The 20,532-nt window shown below is 45.1% G+C and overlaps 1 protein-coding gene and 1 pseudogene across 2 annotated transcripts in view; one reads left to right on the top strand and one right to left on the bottom strand.

The window, feature by feature from the left end:
- LOC306925145 (scavenger receptor cysteine-rich domain-containing group B protein-like) overlaps nucleotides 1-20,532 on the bottom strand; it is a gene marked incomplete at its 3' end in the record, with an annotated part of 797,673 nt that overhangs the window by 483,056 nt on the left and 294,085 nt on the right. The window lies entirely within an intron of this gene.
- Nucleotides 210-18,921, top strand: LOC306924848 (annotated as a pseudogene). The gene is made up of 10 exons (XR_013792523.1): nucleotides 210-457; nucleotides 4,568-4,708; nucleotides 5,988-6,065; nucleotides 6,282-6,422; nucleotides 8,060-8,137; nucleotides 8,365-8,484; nucleotides 15,461-15,584; nucleotides 15,777-16,017; nucleotides 17,122-17,194; nucleotides 17,447-18,921. The product of XR_013792523.1 is annotated as an uncharacterized misc_RNA (transcript).

Genomic DNA, 20,532 nt, shown 5'->3' with positions numbered 1-20,532 from the left:
AATATATATAAAATCAGTATCCATCTGTCTATCATTCACTTACAGTTACACATCTCCTCCACCAGGGGCCGAAAAAAGCAACTGTGCCTGGAGCCATTAATGCGCCTGCGTCAAACAGGTTGATCCGGTACCCGGAACTTCCGGAAGTATAGCGTGTCGTTTTTTCACAACAAAGATACGTGTTCAGTTCACACAGCGCGTGGTGAAAACCGTCTCCTAAAAGAGCTCAAAATGTGTCAAATGGAGTCTGTACGGCTGAAGATAAATGAACACATGACGTCGGTGGGAGAGGAGATATTGAGTGTTTTAGAAAAACAACAAAGTGTTGATGTTTGTCGTGTGAAACTTGATGTCAGAGTGTTTGTGTTGGAGCTCCTCACTGCTGCTGCGGCGTCCATGTTCAACCTCTTCCAGAGAGAGATAGAGACTCTACACGACATCAAACTACACACTGCAGGTATGTGTGTAGCCCCTCTCGGGACCCCCGGTTGAGCTCCTTTCATCGTTCACCCGTAGGGTCCCTCTGCAGTTCGTAAGCACCCAATAGAACGCAGCTGTACATACGATCCGTTCAGGCCGTGCTGCGCTCCGCTTAAGTGTTCGTGAGATCTTTCAAAGATGCATAACGCTGCTATAGGAGACAACTTTTTTTCCCCGTTTTGGCTGCGCTGAAATTCTCAATTCCTTCCTTCCTTGACTTCCTTATTGACTTCCCATTGTATCGCCTCCCGCACCGACACTGGCAGCGGTGGCCAAACGGTTTGCGGAGCGGTCTTGATACCGGAAGGTCGCCAGTTCGTATCCCCGGACCGGCACGTTAAAATGACCACCGCTGAAGTGCCCTTGAGCAAGGCATTGAACCACTACCATAAAATGTTCTATGAGCAGGGCCTGGCTGTAAACAAGTGATGCTTAGTCCAGTTACCCTGGGTAAATATAGTAACTTTGCTTTGCTAGCTGCGACAGAGCTGATCAGAGGCAGGAACATAGGGACGCGCAGCTAGCCAGTGATGGCATCTGCTCGGCATCTGCTCCAAATTAAAATTCTTCCACGTTTCCGTTGTCTCCTATAGCACCGTTATGCATCTTTGAAACATCTCACGGCCACTTAAGCGGAGCGCAGCACGGCCTGAACGTATCGTATGTACAGCTGCGTTCTATTTGGTGCTTACGAACTGCAGAGGGACCCTACGGGTGAACGATGAAAGGAGCCCCTGAGAGTGGCTAGTATGTGTGTTACACAGCGGTGGCCGAACGGATAGCGGCGCGGTCTTGATACCGGAAGGTTCCTAGTTCGAATCAGCCGTCCGACACGTTACAATTACCACCGCTGAAGTGCCCTTGAACAAGGCATTGAACCACTACGATGAAATGTGTTCTATGAGCAGGGCCTGGCTGGAAACAAGTTCTTGAGCTTAGCCCAGATACCCTGGGTAAATATAGATTTCATTTCATTTCATCAAACTACACAACTGCTGGTATGTGTGTTACACATGATTGATCAGTATATGTTAATACACACACCATCAAACTACACACTACAGGTATATATGTTACACACACACACAACAAGTAAGTAGGCCTACGTATATATTTTATTTATATAGCAAACTTCACAGGGATCTTGTAATGTATTGGCTTAAATACATCTTATGCTATACCAGGGCTCCCCCTGTTAACAAATGTTGGTGCATTCCAGCACAACTGCGCATGTGCACCAGCCTATGTATGCTCCCGTTTTGATTAATTCAGTAAATAACCCGGCATCCAAACAGAAGCACTGTGTCCGTGTCCATTCATTAATACCAGTCTACTACCGAACCCGATATATTACAGATCTCACACATTGCTTTACATACAGTGAGAAAAACAGACAACACGGTATAAAGCAGATACAATGCTGTACAATTCGACTCAACAAGACAATAATACAGACATGAGCGGTGGTGAGTAAAAACAGAGAGAAGGGCGGTGGCGGTGGTTTGCTCTTCACCGCGGCTCATGACGTCATGTTGTAGTTCGGTGGTCACCTCACCACCGAAAATCCAGACTATGAATGCGCCTTAACACAGAGGTTCCAAACCACCGGTCCGTGGGACATGTCCCACTGGTACGCGAGAAGGGGATCCTTACCTTGTGTCTGATTGGCTCCCGGGCAGGCATAGTTTTACTGAGGTTAGGGTTAAGGTTAGGTTTAGGTATAGTTTTACTGAGGTTAGGGTTAGGTTTTTGGCATAGTTTTATTGAGGTTTATTGGGGAGGCATACTATGGTCCGACGGAGCATTGGTTCGATATGCGTCCGCACCTCGGACTAGCGCCTGCTCCCGTGCTTGCGGTTATGGTTAGGTTAGGGGTTAGGGGTATCGGATCAATGAATCATCGGACCAAACACATGTACCCGGTTTATTGAGGAATAGTTGCAAAAAATGTCAATCATAGCGACTACTGGCCAATCAAAGCAGGGTTTCCTGGAGCTGCGGTGGGATTCCAAATCACGCTTCACTGTGCTGTATCCTGTGTCTTTCTTGGGTCCATTATTTGAGATTGTTGAAGATACCGTGTGCGTTGGTTGAAAGTCGAGAGCTTTCTTTTATGCTGTTCAGTGATGTGTCAATATCCCCATATAATGAGATCCAGATACTGTCAGAGGGATGTGTCGTTATTCCCACCTGATGATCCAAATGATGTCAGTGTTGATCTGCCCATGTATGGGTATTCAGGTAATATAATCTCGAGGTCTGTCCCAACGTGGAGAGCCTTCGTAACAGCCGCACGACCTCCACAATCTCACAGAGGAGACTGCCGTCGCAGTAAACTATGAAACTTTGTTTGTCCCGACACCAGCGGCGCCGTCGTCTGGCCAGGGAATGCCAGAGGCGCTGCCGTCAGAGACTAGCAATCCCTGTTATGCCCATATATGGAGATCCTTGACTGTGATCAATATTAAGCCCATATATGGGAATGCCAATATATGATCATATTGTGACAGTCTCATGATAACCACTGTGGTTGCCGCAAAGGTCACAGTTAACTATGGAATCATGCATTTCCCGTCAGTCAATCAGTCAGTGTATCATTCAAAATCCCCATACATGGGGAAAGCCCATATATGGTGGCCAGGTCTCGTGCCATCGCATGGGACCTCGCCCCCAGGCGGGGGGCGAGGTCCCCGGAAACATTCCGGATGTTTCCGGAAACAATCCGAAAAAAAAACGGAGAAATATGACCTTGCTCTCGATTTCATTTATACGATACATGATCCAAAAAGCGTTCATATTTTGAATGAGAGGCTGATGAGGAGCAGAAATGAAGCGCTAGTATATCCATCAGATCAAAACCACGGAGAGCGCCTTAGATGAGCAGATACGAGGCATTCTTTCTGCCGCGCTGGTGAACGGTAAGCTAATATGACTGAAGAGCGAAGTACGGTGGCCGAGAGTCCGACTGAAAAATAAAAAATAATAATATTCTCTCCTCGCCTAATATCATTGAGGATGCGCTAGGACGTGAACACACGTCCAATGCATCCGTCGATTGGATTCCCTAGGACGTGTGGACACGTCGGATGGACGGAAACGGTTAATGCATGTTCGCCAACCTTAATGCATGTTCAGACTAACGGGACTTCGGATCTATGGGCAGTCCCTGAGGTGAGAGAGCACACGCAGTGCCTGGTGAATCCATTCTCCGCAGCTGTAAGAAATCAATTAATTGCAAACCGAAAGCGTGGTTAATAAGGGCGTATTGAACCGTGTATGTCGTACCGTACTGTTCGGTTTTAAACCGTAAACCATGGCACCCCTACCTTAGATTCATAGTACTCATGTATTTTATCAAATTTGACATTTTCATATCTATGAGCTCTTTCCTCTGTGTACACTGCAGACACCAGCTGAGCCCGTAAAACTGCTTACCCTGTTGCCCCAAATGTTATAGAGGCCTAAGGAGTGCTTGTACAATGTATTAGTCTGTAGTTTTCAATAAAGACGTGTTTTAGTGAGGACCAATTATATGAACATAGGTTGAGAAGTGATGGAGTCGTCCTTTAATTATGAAAGCTCTCGGAAGTTTCTATCAATCCGATTATCTCGTTGTAGCGGTCAGGGCCAAATTGGGCCGGGCCTTTCAGGTAAACTGGACTGCGTGGTACTAGATTTGAGACCCTGACAAAAGCTCCTGGGGACCTTCGCATGCGCTATGTGGGCACCCAAAATAATACTTGCCCTGGGGCCCTCGTGGGGATTAAACCGTCCCTGCTAGCGGCAAACAGACCTAAATAGCTGATCTACAATCTGACAATGTGTCAGGATGCAACAAGTTTTGAGCTTGTAGATTTTCTATTTTGTTTTACCTTTGACAATTTATTTAGACATTTTTCAATTTATTTGATTACGTCTCTCACCCTCACTTGGTGTTTACATCAGGATGGGGGACAAAGATTTTAGCACTTACCTAGTGAGTGCACCTTTCAACCAAACAGAGCATGGTAGACGTACATTTTGATATTATATAATGTAAGGTTGCTGAATGATAACCACAAGTTGTTTCTACTGGTGATTTCCACAGAACACCACAGGGAGAGGTCTACAGTATCTAGAGAGATGGCCTCCAAAACATCAATGTTGTCAGAGGAACAGCGAGAGACGGACAAGGGACGTGTACTGTTTGATGCAATGATGCAACCTGTAGTAAAGTTGTACAGGATAGGTATGTAGTGTTTTATTTACAACCTGTAGTAAAGTTGTACATGATATGTACTGTTTTATTTTCTGGTGGTTTAAACCTGTAGCAAACTTGTACAGGATAGTACTGTATGTAGTGTTTTATTTGAATTCAAGAACGCTCGCCCCAAAATACGCTCACCCCGGGTCAAATCAGACGACCTCGGAATGGTAGCCACCAGGTACTACTAAGCGTAACCTCAGTAAAACTGTCTATGCATAAACTTAACCTTATTCTTAAACTTAAAGGAGCATTCAGTGATTTGGGTGATTTGGAAAACCCCCCGTTCCGCCCCGGTAACAAGATGTGCACATGCACGCACTACAGTGGGGGGACACGCAACAGGCCAACAGCACACAAACCAAGGCCCGCCCCCGCTCGATCATGAATGGCGGAAGGTCCCTCTCTATCCTGATTGGATGAAGGCTGGGCCACCTAGCCAAAAACAAAACCTAAGGTTTTTTCACCCCAGGGGTTTAACTGGGGACAGGGAGGGTCTCCATATGGTCAGCACACTCTATAGTAGGGGAGGATTATCACAACAAAACAAAAAAATAAGTGATATTTGAATTAAGTGAAATCACTGAATATACCTTTAATATCAGTAAAACTATGCATGAACCTAACTTTATTCCTAAACTCGGTAAAACTATGCCTAAAACTAACCTTAATCCTAAACACAATCCCGGTAAAACTATGCCTAAAGCGATAGCAGCTTGTACTCCATTCATTGGTTACTGCCGAGCTACCATCCCATACCTGGACGGATAGCTGCCACTCTACTACTACTTCCTTGCATGAGGAATCCAGCATGGATGTGTATTTACTTCAATGGAGGTAGAACAACAGTGCATGCAAAAAAATCTGAGGCTGGGAAAAAAATGCCTTGCTTATTTCGGACCCTGGTCTTGGAATGACCTACAGACCAGACTCAAACTGGCTTCTGTGATTCCCCTAGAGAGCTTTAAAAGGATTGCCATGGGCACACTTCCCAAACATTGCTCCTGCTTTGACGTATAGCAAATGTTGGTACTTTTGCTTTTTTGTTTCTAAAAAGAACGTTCCTGTTCTCCCTTTGAGCTTCTTCGGTAGTGGGTACTGTATTTATGAGCATGTTTGTCCTGTTTTTGTCTTGTATTTATTGTTAATGGTAGAGCTGTGTCACTTATTTTGCCTCCTCTTGGCCTTGTCCTTATTAATGTCGCATAAAAGTCATCATTAAAGTCATTATTATTAATGTCCTTATTCTATTCCTTCATTGCAGTCCAGTGTGCAGAGTCCAGCCTGAAGGTGAAGAGGTTTTGGAGTGTTAAACAGGAACCTGAAAGCCACCTGGACATCAGTACGTCTCGTGCTCTTCTTATGACCTCTGACCCCCCCCCCCCCCCCTCTCTCTCTCTCTCTCTCTCTCTCTCTCTGACAAATGGCATAGTATGTTATGAATGAGAAAATACTTTCTGGAAATGGATTATTACCAAAGCTATAAAACGGATGAAACATGGTAAGTAAAGTTCAAACTTTAATGGTTTTCTCTCATTGTATATTTCTTTCTGCCTAGACGTCCTGCAGGAGAGGAGCTCCAGTCTGGTCCAGGAGGAACCACAACCTCCACACATTAAAGAAGAACATGGGGAGATACTTCCAAAACCAGAAGAGGCTGATGGGTCAATGATGACATTACTAGCAGTGAAAAGTGAAGGTGATGATGAAAACAGAACGCTAGATCCTGTAGCCAGCACCTCAACTGAACACATGAAAAGTGAAACACAAGCTAGTGTAGAGGAGTGTGGAACATCACAACCAACCAGACATGAGCAGCTCCTACAACAGCTCCGAGTACATGATACACGATTCTGCGATGCTATTATTAAGATTCCCATGTGCCAACCATCATTAATCAATAAGTGATGGCTAACATTGAGTCAATACCCTCAAATTGGGCAACTGGCTCTGGCTGTCATGCATTAATGTCCTTATTAAGCGTTATTGAGTGCAGGTATGTTTTCCATCATGCTACGAAGCGTATGTCCCATGGCGTGATGAAGATATGTACCAATGCCAGGGTATAATTGGTTTACGATGGTGACGTAAGGATGACATGTTTCAGTGTCGGGTGGACTAAAGGTAATGCCCCTATGTATACATGTATGTAATCCGACACCACTGCCATAACAGGCATAAGTAATCATTACGTCATATGCTGGCACGGGACATACGGAAGCAGACCGTGCAGGTATGTTTTCCGTCATGCTACGAAGCGTATGTCCCATGGCGTGATGAAGATATGTACCAATGTCAGGGTATAATTGGTTTACGATGGTGACGTAAGGATGACATGTTTCAGTGTCGGGTGGACTAAAGGTAATGCCCCTATGTATACATGTATGTAATCCGACACCACTGCCATAACAGGCATAAGTAATCATTACGTCATATGCTGGCACGGGACATACGGAAGCAGACCGTGCAGGTATGTTTTCCGTCATGCTACGAAGCGTATGTCCCATGACGTGATGAATATATGTACCAATGCCATGTTTCAGTGTCGGGTGGATTAAAGGGAACCACAGTATACCACTAATCAACTCACAAATTACATATAGCCTACATATATACATAGACATATGAGCATATAAATAAATAAAACTAGAGGATAGAAAGAAAAAGAAAAACCGTAAGAGGACCAAGAAAAACGTAATAAAAACACTTCTAAAACGATGGGACTGTATTTCCTTTATAGATAGAAGATTTTACCATACTTCAAAATACTACTTTTTTTCCTCCAATAGCAAGGTACGTAGCAAATAGCTAAACCTAATAATTCGATATTGCGAACGTTCTTTCACAGAGAGGCTGAGATTTGAAAGTTAGTAGCGGTCTACAGTACTTGCATGCTCTGCTTGCGCACTAGTAGTGCGCACTAGTAGTACACCTACTTGTGTGCAACAAGCAAGCAGGCACTCGACAGAGTGCAGTTCTAGTTACTTGCGCAAGCAGAGCGCTCAAGTCATGTTTTCGGCCAGGTGCTACGATGCGCGTGTTTGGGGCCAGCACATGTTATGACGTCATATGCTGGCCCCAAGCTGACCGTGCAGGTGTGTTTTTGTCATGACGTGATGAAGATATGTACCAATGTCCCTTAGAATGCACGTGATATGATGTCATACGGACATACGGAAGCTGACCGTGCAGGTATGTTTTCCGTGAATCGTGATGACGATTATGTACCAATGCCAGGGTATAATTGGTTGACGATGGTGACGTAATGATGATACAGAGTGCAGTTCTAGTTATTATTATTATTATTAATGTCCTTATTCTATTCCTTCTTTGCAGACCAGTGTGCAGAGTCCAGCCTGAAGGTGAAGAGGTTTTGGAGTGTTAAACAGGAACCTGAAAACCACCTGGACATCAGTACGTCTCATGTTCTCCTTATGACCTACGACCCCCCCCCCCCCCCCCCCCTCCCTCTCTCTCTCTCTCTCTCTCTTTTATCTGTTTGCAGCAAATGGCATAGTATGTTATGAATGAGAAAGTGGTTTGGAAATGGAAAATTACCAAAGCTATAATACAGATGAAACATGGTATATAAAGTTCAAACCTTAAATGTTTTTCTCTCATTTTATCTTCTTTCTGCCTAGACGTCCTGCAGGAGTGGAGCTCCAGTCTGGTCCAGGAGGAACCACAACCTCCACACATGGAGATACTTCCAAAACCAGAAGAGGCTGATGGGTCAACGATGACATTACTAGCAGTGGAAGGTGATGTTGAAAACAGAACGCTAGATCCTGTAGCCAGCACCTCAACTGAACACATGAAAACACAAGCTAGTGTAGAGGAGTGTGTAACATCACAGGCAGCCAGACATGAGCAGCTCCTCTCTCCACACTGTTCTGAATCTTACGTCACTGAAGACAGTGACGACAGGGAGGAGACCAGGGAAGGTCAGTCGGCTGTAAACACACTGGATTCACACAAGAGACAAACTTTGGAAGAACAAACATTGTCTTCAAGCCACAAGCTGTCCCAGGACCTGGTATCGTCAACACAAACTCACTCCACGAAGAGCCACACGGGGAAGAAAAGTTTTAGTTGTACAGAGTGTGGCAAAATGTTTAGTTGCAAGCTTAATCTGAAGAGGCACACAGTTGTTCATACAGGGGAAAAGTTCTTTGCTTGCAAAGTTTGTGGTAAAGGATTTGGTCTAAAGAGTTATCTGAAAGCACACATGAAGACTCATACAGGGGAAAAGCCCTTTACATGCAAAGTTTGTGGTAAAGGCTGTCGTCAAAGTGGTGGGCTAAAAGAACACATGATGACTCATACAGGGGAAAAGCCCTTTAATTGCACAGTTTGTGGTAAAGGCTTTAGTCTCGGTGGTGCTCTAAAAACACACATGAGGACTCATACAGGGGAAAAGCCCTTTAGTTGCAAAGTTTGTGGTAAATACTTTAGTCAAAGTTGTGCTATAAAAACACACATGGTGACTCATACAGGGGAAAAGCCCTTAACTTGCAAAGTTTGTGGTAAATACTTTAGTCAAAGTGGTTATCTGAAAACACACATGAGGACTCATACAGGGGAAAAGCCCTTTAGTTGCAAAGTTTGTGGCAAATACTTTAGTCAAAGTTGTACTCTAAAAACACACATGGTGACTCATACAGGGCAAAAGCCCTTTGCTTGCAAAGTTTGTGGTAAAGGGTTTAGTCTAAAGAGTACTCTGAAAACACACATGAGGACTCATACAGGGGAAAAGCCCTTTAATTGCACAGTTTGTGGTAAAGGCTATAGTACAATGGCTAATCTAAAAACACACATGGTGACTCATACAGGGCAAAAGCCCTTTGCTTGCAAAGTTTGTGGTAAAGGGTTTAGTCTAAAGAGTACTCTGAAAACACACATGAGGACTCATACAGGAGAAAAGCCCTTTAATTGCACAGTTTGTGGTAAAGGCTATAGTACAATGGCTAATCTAAAAGTACACATGAGGACTCATACAGGGGAAAAGCCCTTTAGTTGCAAAGTTTGTGGTAAAGGGTTTAGTATAATGAGCAATCTGAAGAAACACATGAGGACTCATACAGGGTGAAAGCACTTTAATTATACACTTTGGGCCTGGGCCGTGGCTCAGCGGTCCAGGCACCTTGGCTGGTAATCCAGTCTGGCAGTGTGCCGCGGGTTCGACTCCCGATCCCGACGGCCTTTACTGCATGTCTTCCCCCCATCTCTCTCCCCATTTCCTGTCAGCCTACTGTCTGTCCCTCCATAAAAAAAATGTAAAATAAAGGCGAAAGCCACAAAAAAAAGCATTTAAATTATACACTTTGTGGTAAAGGCTTTAGTGAAAAGGGTAATAAAACACACAAGGTCTCACGCTGTAGTCGCAGTGATGTTCTAAAAACACACATAATGACTCTTGGCTCATACAGGGTAGAAGCCCTTTGCTTGCACAGTTTGTGGTAAAGGCTGTCGTACAATGACTCATCTGACGATACACATGGGGACTCATACAGGAGAGAAGCCCTTTAGTTGCAAATGTTGTGGTAAAGACTGTCGTACAATGACTCATCTGAAAATACACATGGGGACTCATACAGGGGAAAAGCCCTTTGCTTGCAAAGTTTGTGGTATGGCTGTAGTCATAGTTGTAATCTGAAAACACACATGAGGACTCATACAGGGGAAAAGCCCTTTGCTTGCAAAGTTTGTGGTAAGGCTGTAGTCATAGTTGTAATCTGAAAACACACATGAGAAAACACACCTTTGCTTGCAGTTTGTGGTAAAGGCTTTAGGTGAAGTGGTGCTCTAAAAACACACGAGGACTCATACAGGGGAAAATCCCCTTGCACAGTTTGTGCTAACAGTGTTATGTAGGTAAAGACAGTCTGAAAAGGTGGGGTTTGAGTGTGCTTTTGAACATTTCGAAGGTGGGGGGAGCTCTGATGTGAGTTGGGAGTGAGTTCCACAGAGAAATGGTGGCCACTGCGAAGGCCCTGTCACCACAGGTTCGCTCGTTTGACTTGTGGGGTTCCAGTTGGTTAGCAGTGCTTGACCTGAGGGAGCGGGTGGGGGCATGGCGTTGTATGCGTTCAAAGAGGTAGAGGGGGGCCTGGTTATTGAGGGCTTTGTATGTGATGGTGAGTATTTTGAAGTCGATTCTGAACTTGACTGGGAGCCAGTGGAGTTCACAGAGGACAGGTGTGATGTGGTCCCTGGATCGGGTTCTGGTGAGCAGGCGGGCGGCAGAGTTTTGAACGTACTGTACTTTTTTGAGAACTGGTGGTGGTGACGCCATACACGAGGCTGTTGCAGTAGTCGAGTCTGGATGTGATAAAGGCATGAATGAGTGTCTCAGCGGCAGTGTGGTATAGCATGGGACGAAGGCAGGCGATGTTGCGGAGGTGGAAAAAGGCGGTTTTGGTGATCTGGTTGACATGGGGCTGCAAGGAGAGGGTGGGGTCAAGGATGACCGGACTCTGGTGGAGAGGGTAACAGTGGAGCCATCAAGATAAGTCATGAGAGGAGCGGATGAGGGAGTCGGGCCAATCATGAGGATTTCAGATTTATTGCAGTTGAGTTTTAGAAAGTTTGTTTGTATCCATGTTTTGATGTCAGTCAGGCAGGAGGTGAGGGTGGAGTGGGTGATGGTGGTGATGGTTTTGGAGGGGAGATACAATTGTGTGTCATCGGCATAACAGTGAAAGCAGAGACCGTGACTGCGGAGTATCTGACCAAGGGGGAGCGTGTACATAATGAAGACCAAGTACTGAACCTTGGGGGACGCCGCACAATGGTCGTACAATGACTCATCTGAAAATACACGAGGACTCATACAGGGGAAAAGCCGTTTAGTTGCACATTTTTTGTCGAAGTTGTGATGTAAAAATCACGCCCGTGTGAAATGAGGGGCGATAACATGTTGATTAGGTGATGCAAAACAAACGGTGCAAACACAAACATTAAACACCAGTAACAATAAAGAGACGTAAAGTTTCCCTTCATTGTCAATGCGTTTACAAAACAAACATGAACTGAAGACAAACATTAAACATGTGTATAGGAGGGCTCAAATATATTGAGGTAATGTTATGTACATGGAAAAAGCCCTTTTTGTTGCAAACTAAAAGTGGTAGGCTAAATACACACATGAGGACTCATGCAGGGGACAAGCCCTTTAGTTGATCAGATTGTGGCATAGGCTTTGCTAAACTGCTAATCTAAAAACATGAAGATTCATACCGGGGGAAAGCCTGTTTGTTGAAAACAAATCTGCTGTTTGTGGAAAAAGCTTTTTTGAAAATGCACATGTGAAGATAATGAGGTTTCATACCTTACATTAACAAGAAATAGAAAAAAAGGAGCATTCTGAGTTGACACGTGATTTCACACACAGAGTCACAGACACATGTAAGATCATTCAATTTTATCCAGGGTAACAATGACAATACTAAAGCAGGAATCACATAATCTATAAATCAACACCACTTAATAAAATGAACAGTTTCTTGATCATTATCATGTATATGAAAACAGTAACATTTTCTTACTTGACATTACCTAATTTATTTGTTTAATTTCTGTAGTTAAGTAAAAGTGTTTGTAAAGCCAAAGATTTGTTGTTATAGCTTTTTTTTAAATAAAGGTTTATCTGCTACAGGTATTAGTTGTGTCATCATTACAGATATGTTAGCAAAGGTGCGAGGTTCACCTCTAATTGTGTAAATGGTGTACTTAGGCCTACCCCATAATAACTATTGGAGTAAGTATACATTTTACAGCCTAGACACCTTGTACTTAAAGGGTAAGACCACTTTTTTAGAGGTTTGGGTTTTTTTCTTACCTTATTATGGGCAAACTATTCCATCCCATGAGTTATTTCGCTCCATTGTGTTGTTTATTAGCAATTTAAGAAATAAAAATAGTCGCTCATTGACTTCCATTGTAACGGGGAAACAGCTCTCAAAGTCACTCATTGGCACATGAACCAACGCAACAATTCCCATAATGCTTTGGTGCACTGCTCCTCCTTGTTAGGGGTCTTACTGAGACAACATGTAGTCCAAGGTTAATTAAATAAGGTTAGGAAGCGAAGACCGTACGGTCTCCATGTTGCTCCATTGAAGAAAAGAAACATGCGCAATTGAGACCAGGAAGTTGTACATGCACAAATTTGGGCATGTACAACTTCCTGGTCTCAACTGTGCATGTTTCTTTCCTTCCAGGGAGCAACATGGAGTCCACTGTACGGTCTTCGCTTCCAAACCTTTATTTAATTAACCTTGATGTAGTCCAGGAAGTAAGTAAGGACACAGACCTGTGTCCAAGTGGCATGCTACAGCCCCCACTGGGCAGTATTATGCGTGTCTTAAGTACCAGGTCTTATTACTTAACGTAAGACCTGGAGGCGTGGTCAATGCTGTTTGGCCACTCAGAATAGCCAAATGGCATAGAGCACCGAAGTCCTGACGTCACTGTCAATAGAGGGCGTCAGTCCACAGGTTGATGTACTTTTTATTTGCATTGTAATCTCCATAGGGGGATTTTAGATCGCCTCATATAAGAACTGTTTGAAAAATAAACCGATCACCCCGGCCTTTTCACTCATATGGATATGAAGACAGTTAGTGGGACAGTTAGTGGGGAAGATGGCTGTTGGCTGATGAGATGTTCGCAGCAGGTGTTGAATGACACTAGGAGGCCATGGTGTTGATTTCGTCGACTAAAACTATGTAGAAAAATGCGTTGCGTTGTGTGCTTGTAGATCGGCTATTTTCAGCAATTACGACGGCATCAACGCCACCAAAACACATTTTAGTCGACTAAGTCAACTGTAGATTTAGTCGACTAAACTCTCGACATTTAGTTGATTAAAACTAGACTAACACTAAAACATTCCAGGTGACTAAAATGTGACTAAATTTAAATGTTGCTGCCAAAATCAACACTGTAGGAGGCTCCAGGCACTGTGGGTTGCCTCTGGGCCTCGCTCCTCCTTCATCTGACCAGAAGTAGGAGGCTCCAGGCACTGTGGGTTGCCTCTGGGCCTCGCTCCTCCTTCATCTGATACTGGGAGGCTCCAGGCACTGTGGGTTGCCTCTGGGCCTCGCTCCTCCTTCATCTGACCTGTAGGAGGCTCCAGGCACTGTGGGTTGCCTCTGGGCCTCGCTCCTCCTTCATCTGACCTGTAGGAGGCTCCAGGCACTGTGGGTTGCCTCTGGGCCTCGCTCCTCCTTCATCTGATACTGGGAGGCTCCAGGCACTGTGGGTTGCCTCTGGGCCTCGCTCCTCCTTCATCTGACCAGAAGGAGGCTCCAGGCACTGTGGGTTGCCTCTGGGCCTCGCTCCTCCTTCATCTGACCAGAAGTAGGAGGCTCCAGGCACTGTGGGTTGCCTCTGGGCCTCGCTCCTCCTTCATCTGACCAGAAGTAGGAGGCTCCAGGCACTGTGGGTTGCCTCTGGGCCTCGCTCCTCCTTCATCTGATACTGGGAGGCTCCAGGCACTGTGGGTTGCCTCTCACCCTGGGCAAGACCTACGCTGAAAAGACTATCAGCGGAAGTGGCGGAAGTGTTGCGTGTAAGATAACTACGTCACGCGGTGCGGCTGTGTTTACTAGTCCCCACCCAATGATCATTTCAGCGGGAATACATTTTCGGGAACACAACGCTGCGATTGGTCAAAAAACGTTAACTTCCGGGGGGGGGGGGGGGGGGGGGTTACACGGCGGAAGTCCCGCATTTCGATAGCTTCTCTGCCTTAGGTTGTGACCAGGCTCTTCTTTTTCGCAGTTAAGTGAGCCTGGGACCGAGGCTAGTTGCCTCTGGGCCTCGCTCCTCCTTCATCTGATACTGGGAGGCTCCAGGCACTGTGGGTTGCCTCTGGGCCTCGCTCCTCCTTCATCTGACCAGAAGTAGGAGGCTCCAGGCACTGTGGGTTGCCTCTGGGCCTCGCTCCTCCTTCATCTGACCAGAAGTAGGAGGCTCCAGGCACTGTGGGTTGCCTCTGGGCCTCGCTCCTCCTTCATCTGATACTGGGAGGCTCCAGGCACTGTGGGTTGCCTCTGGGCCTCGCTCCTCCTTCATCTGATACTGGGAGGCTCCAGGCACTGTGGGTTGCCTCTGGGCCTCGCTCCTCCTTCATCTGACCAGAAGTAGGAGGCTCCAGGCACTGTGGGTTGCCTCTGGGCCTCGCTCCTCCTTCATCTGACCAGAAGTAGGAGGCTCCAGGCACTGTGGGTTGCCTCTGGGCCTTGCTCCTCCTTCATCTGACCAGAAGTGACAGTCATCGTTGCCGCTGGCCAGTGAAACATCTCATCCTGCCTTGCTGAATTTTCAACCCGAATTGCATGCAGGTTTTACCGCATTCTGTAGCTTTTGGGTTCTTCCTCACGGAAGAAGTGGTTTGGGTTGCCAATCCTCTCCACCCCGGTCGACGTATCTATGGCCGTACTCTCTCGCTAGATGTCACCACGCTTTTTGTGTGTTCTGTTGTTCATTACATTATTTAGTTGCTTGTTTGTCATGGCAATAACCAGTTGTGACAAATTCAAGACACATGAGTCACAGAGACAAAATACCTGCTTGCCCTTATTTTACCAACATTAATTAATATCTAATACTGACCACAGCTGCACCAGTAGGCATATTTGACCCCGCCAGTCATTTTTCCCAACTTCTTCGATCCAGTGTAATGCACCATGCTTTCTTGAAACCATTCTAACTTTGTGACTATTTCCTCAGGTCAGCCCAACCTCAGACGTGAAGACACATACATACAGATACATATGACTAATGAGCGGGTGCGAGACCCAGCCGTGTACCCCATCAAGCACAGCCATGACAGAGCCCTCACCTTGGAGGAAAGGTGGGTGAAACCTGTCCTGTTTATTTACAATTCTTAAATCAGTTCACAAACCAAATTGCTAATATGAAAAAGAAAAACATATATATATATATATATATATATATATATATATATATATATTTGTGTGGCTAAGACTATAGACTACATCTATAGAATTGTAAGGGGTATTACAATGAGTAACTTGTGTTACAGGCGAGAGAGGGCGCTGAGCAGAAGCGGGGGACGAGGCCTCCAGAGATCAGCGCCAACACCAGCCGTGTTCAGTGTTCCACAGAGCCCTACGTCTACCTGGAGCCCTACGCCCAGCCCTCTGCCCAGCCATATGTACTATGCACCAGTCATGGATGAACCTCTTGACCACATCAAGAAACCCAGAAAGGAACCAGCAAACACAGACGAGAAGACAAACAGCACCCCCGCCAGTCAAATCCAGGTAACATTTTGACAGCCGGAGGAACTATAGCTAAGGGATGTTCATGCCTTCGAGAGAATGTGGTTCTGTAAGAGATTAAGCATAACTTGGTCTTTGTAACCCAGGAATGGTGGGAACTGTATTGTCTGTGTAGCTCCAGGCAGCCAGAGCATCTGTATCTCTCCCATCTGTGTGGATGGTGAATCCAACTGCTCCGACATTCTTTTTTTTATTTTTTTCGTTATTCCAACCAGTTCCTTTCCCCTCCATCAGGCACCCCGGCTGGCCAGGGGGAGGCAGTTTAGAGACCAGGATTACTGCATGTTTTTTGTGAGGGTACCTACCCTAGGGGACACGGGGAGAACATGCAAACTCCACACAGAAAGGCCCTTTCGCCTACCCTGCCTTCTGGGTATGGGCACTGATGACGCGGAGGAGGAAACACGCCGCCAGCACCCACAGCGTCCCGAGCGGGAATCGAACCCAGGACCTTCTAGCTGTGAGGCGACAGCACTACCAACTGTGCCACCGTGCCCCTGCTCCGACATTCTATTCCCGATAGCTGCAGACAGGCCCTTGCTTGCCCAAGCTATGCAATCCAGCCGGATTCGGGAAGAAAATGTGAGCAATGGTGGGAAGAATGTCTTCAGCAAGAGCAAACAAAGGGCTCTCTCTGTGACCTGTTTATTGGGAGTGATCAGATGCTCATTAGCAGAACCAACCTGTTAAATCAGTTTTGAAATCACTCACTTTTCACATTGAACATTTGAAAATGGCTTGAAAGTGTACATCAGTGTACTGTACACTGTACAATCCTCAGTGTTCATTGTAATGCTAAATTAACAGGATTTGACTGTGTGGGTAGTATAGGATGGAAATGAAATCACACCCGTGTGAACTGAGCGGGAACTAAGGCTGCTCAACAACACCGGTACAATACCGCTGGCTGGCTGCCTGCGGTATTGCAGCTGTTCGTACGACCGACAGACAGACAGACAGACAGACACACACGCGGCCAGTCATTGGAGCGGTTAGGCACCGCTCAAAAACATAGAAGTGAAACAATAATGGTGTAAGAATTTCTCATATTCATGCCTGTCTGATCAACAATCTGTTGCTTTTTAGATGCGCCCCTCTGTGATCTCCTCAATTAGAAACCCTGCCTCCAGATGTGAGGTCAGCAGCAGCCACTCATCAGGTCAGTACAATTACAATAGTCTATCAATGAACTAATCCCTCAATGAATATTAACAGAACACTGTAAAAGCCTGAGTGTTCATTTAACTCTGAGAGTGTGTACAAATGTACATTCTCAGAGTTACAAATGGTTAAACTATCACTGAGGATTTAACTGTGCAATCATGCATAGCGTTGTCTGTGGTTTCACTGACCCGCTCGTCTTCACTAAGGTGTGTATTGACTTTTGTCATGGATCCCTTCTTTCCCCCAGTGATGTCAAAGAGCAACTATGACCATGTGGTTGACGAGCACTTCCAGAGGAGCCTAGGGGCAAGTTACCAGAGAGCCAGCAGCTCCCAGCAGCCTTCCGTCGGTGTGTCTGTGGACGACCACTTTGCCAAGGCCTTGGGAGACAAATGGCTGCAGATTAAATCTAAGTCGTCCTCCTGCTCCTCGTCCGCCTCCACGCCACCCAGCAGTCCAAGCGTTACTCACTCTCCTCCTAGCTGCAGCCAGAGCCCAAGTCAAACCCATAGTCCTCGAGCACTTCAACACCAACCTCAAGTCGCTGGTCAATTAATTAAAGCAGAGATGACCTTTCATCGCTTGCCGCACCCGAGTGGGGTAAAAACAGACTTTGGGACTTTTTAACATTTCACTGAGTGCAACTGCTTTTCAAAGAAAAGTGAAAGTGCCAAGAAAACACAGAGATGTCAATCTAATAGATGCAGGACTCTGACTGTTGAATTGGACCGGTTATGCCGCAGGCTTTCCCAAACAGTGGTGCACGCACCACTTGACGGTGCGTGAACGTTCTCTAGGGGGTGCGTGACATGAAAAGGGTAATGGCGGACAGTTTATGGTGTTATTTAACACAAATAGCAAAATTGGTAAAACACCGTTTTACGGAGATGTATACAGCCGCAGCCGCTCTGTGTCTCATACTCTCCGTGTCTGAGAGAGAGTGCAGTCTGACATTCCAGCCCCCCGCTCCTCCCACTCCCCTAACACATGCACAGCGGCTATAGAGTTCTCATTTTCTGCCCGAACCCGACCCGGGCCGAGCCTCAGGCTCTGTGGTTTTTTTTTTTTTACAACAATTATTTTGTTGTTGTATATTTATTTATTATGAAGAGGGTTGCGCTGCTGAATCTTGGCGATTCGTTTTTAATATGTGAGGAGTGAAGCGCAGTTTGTGTGAGAGAGATACTGTGTATCGCCTACGGCTCATCTGATGGATAATTTGTAATTAATTGTAGATTTGTTGTTTGTGTATTTGTTTACATGTGCCCTGCAATAATTATGAATCGTTACATATGCCATATTGCCCTATGACTTATTTTTCATGTCACGCTGTCCCACTAAGTTACATCTCATTTCTGCCCCAGCGTAAAACAGATAGATTAAATCTCCCCCAGTGAAGATAAAGAATTGTTTTGTTTCCCGATTGTCTGCCTCCCTGAGGAAAACATTTTATTCGGCCTTGGTACAGTCCCGTAGCAGACAAATAACAAATTGTCTCCTACTAACATTTACTAGTTGTCAGTAACTTGGGCTGTGAACTACATTTACTTAAAGAACTACGATTCCCTTCGGTCACACTTCCGGGATTTTACCGGAAGTATAATTTGCCACGTAGGCCTCCCGGCAATAGGTGTCGCCATTATTCACTTTTGGTTACCCTCTGAACTCCAAATGCATTACTTCCCCATGTCAAAAGGATGTTATGACTTATGTAGTATAAAATATGGTCACTGATGATGTGTCAGTGAGAGATCTTTTTAACGCTGTACGGACATACTATTTTCTCTCCCGATGTAATTGGTAATATATACAATGGAAAATCCTTATAGCTCTGGTGTGTGGACTGGTTCTTCTTCGGTGTCTGTGTCAAGGTATTCTGGTATACTCTGATACTTTTACTCTGCCTAATTCTCTCATTTTAGTATTATAGTTTTCCTCAAGTATTTATCCTTAAAAGGTATTAATATAGAATTACAGTTTAACATTTTAACATTATAGATAAAGTTAATATTCACTTGGTTTAATAAGGTTTTACAGTCCTTCTGACTCGAGTACTTGTACTCTATTACATTCTTCCAAGTCTCCACACAGAGTCAAGACGATTTATTAGTTTATAATTCAAAGGTTATCTTAATAGTTTATGGCTCTACACGCCGAAAGGGTCTCAGTATGTCCACTTTAACCACTTAGTTCTTAAAGCAGCAATGTTGCTGCGTCATAATTCGGACACTATGGTATTGGCTATTAATTGTCATAATTAGTAAATAGGTAATTATGTAATCCCTTAAAAAATACATAACATCATCTCTGGCATTCATACAGGTTAATGACTATGCAGAGGCTCAAGGTGGCTTACAAAGATGCTATGATGTTGTTGCTCCACATTCCCAGATGACATATAGGCCACATTCTAATACCCCAAATCTCGGGCCCCTCGCTCACTCACTTCAGCATGGCGTTGTTACAGTAAAATTGGTGACCTGCCGAAATATGTGACCATCTTATGGACTTCACACCACTTACATGGAGGTCTTTGTTTAAATGTGTGGCCGCTGCCTAAACACCGCTAAGTTGAACTCTATCAACAAACCACAATCATTTACATTCGGAAACTGATGTTATGTGATTGTCTGCTGTACACGATTGTCACATCAGGTCACCAATTGCACCGTAACACTGTCGTGTGTGTGTGGCCCTTTTTTAAACTAGCTCCTCGCCACTCGCCCTACACACTTCCACTCGGTTTGAGCATAGATATATAAATAATAGAGATGGCACTGGGATTCTCCTCCCATCCAGTGCCGTCTCTATGATTTATATATCTATGCTCAAACCAAGTGGAAGTGTGTAGGGTGAGTGGCAAGGAGCTAGTTTCAAAAAGGGTGTGTGTGTGTGTGTGTGTGTGTGTGTGTGTGTGTGTGTGTGTGTGTGTGTGTGTGTGTGTGTGTGTGTGTGTGTGTGTGTGTGTGTGTGTGTGTGTGTGTGTGTGTGTGTGTGTGTGTGTGTGTGTGTGTGTGTGTGTGTGTGTGTGTGTGTGTGTGTGTATTTTATGAAGAAGATAAAAAAGACAACTATACTATTATGATATTAAACGTTGTTATGTTATATGAGAACAGGACAGGTGAGTTGACCCTGGTGGGACAGGATATCTGTCGTGTCAACATATACCTAATGGCACAGGATAGATTGTTGCTTCAACTGGCACATGGCATACAGTATATACTTCTAACCGTTTGAGTGACTGCATGGCCTCGAGTCATATATAGACATGCACTCTGTGACATAAATAATCCTGACATTCTGCCAGAGCGAGTTCCAAGATTTTGTCATGGG

Source organism: Electrona antarctica (genome assembly GCF_951216825.1).
Source record: "Electrona antarctica genome assembly, chromosome: 6".
NCBI lineage: Eukaryota > Metazoa > Chordata > Actinopteri > Myctophiformes > Myctophidae > Electrona > Electrona antarctica.
This window is presented reverse-complemented; position numbering and strand designations above follow the sequence as displayed.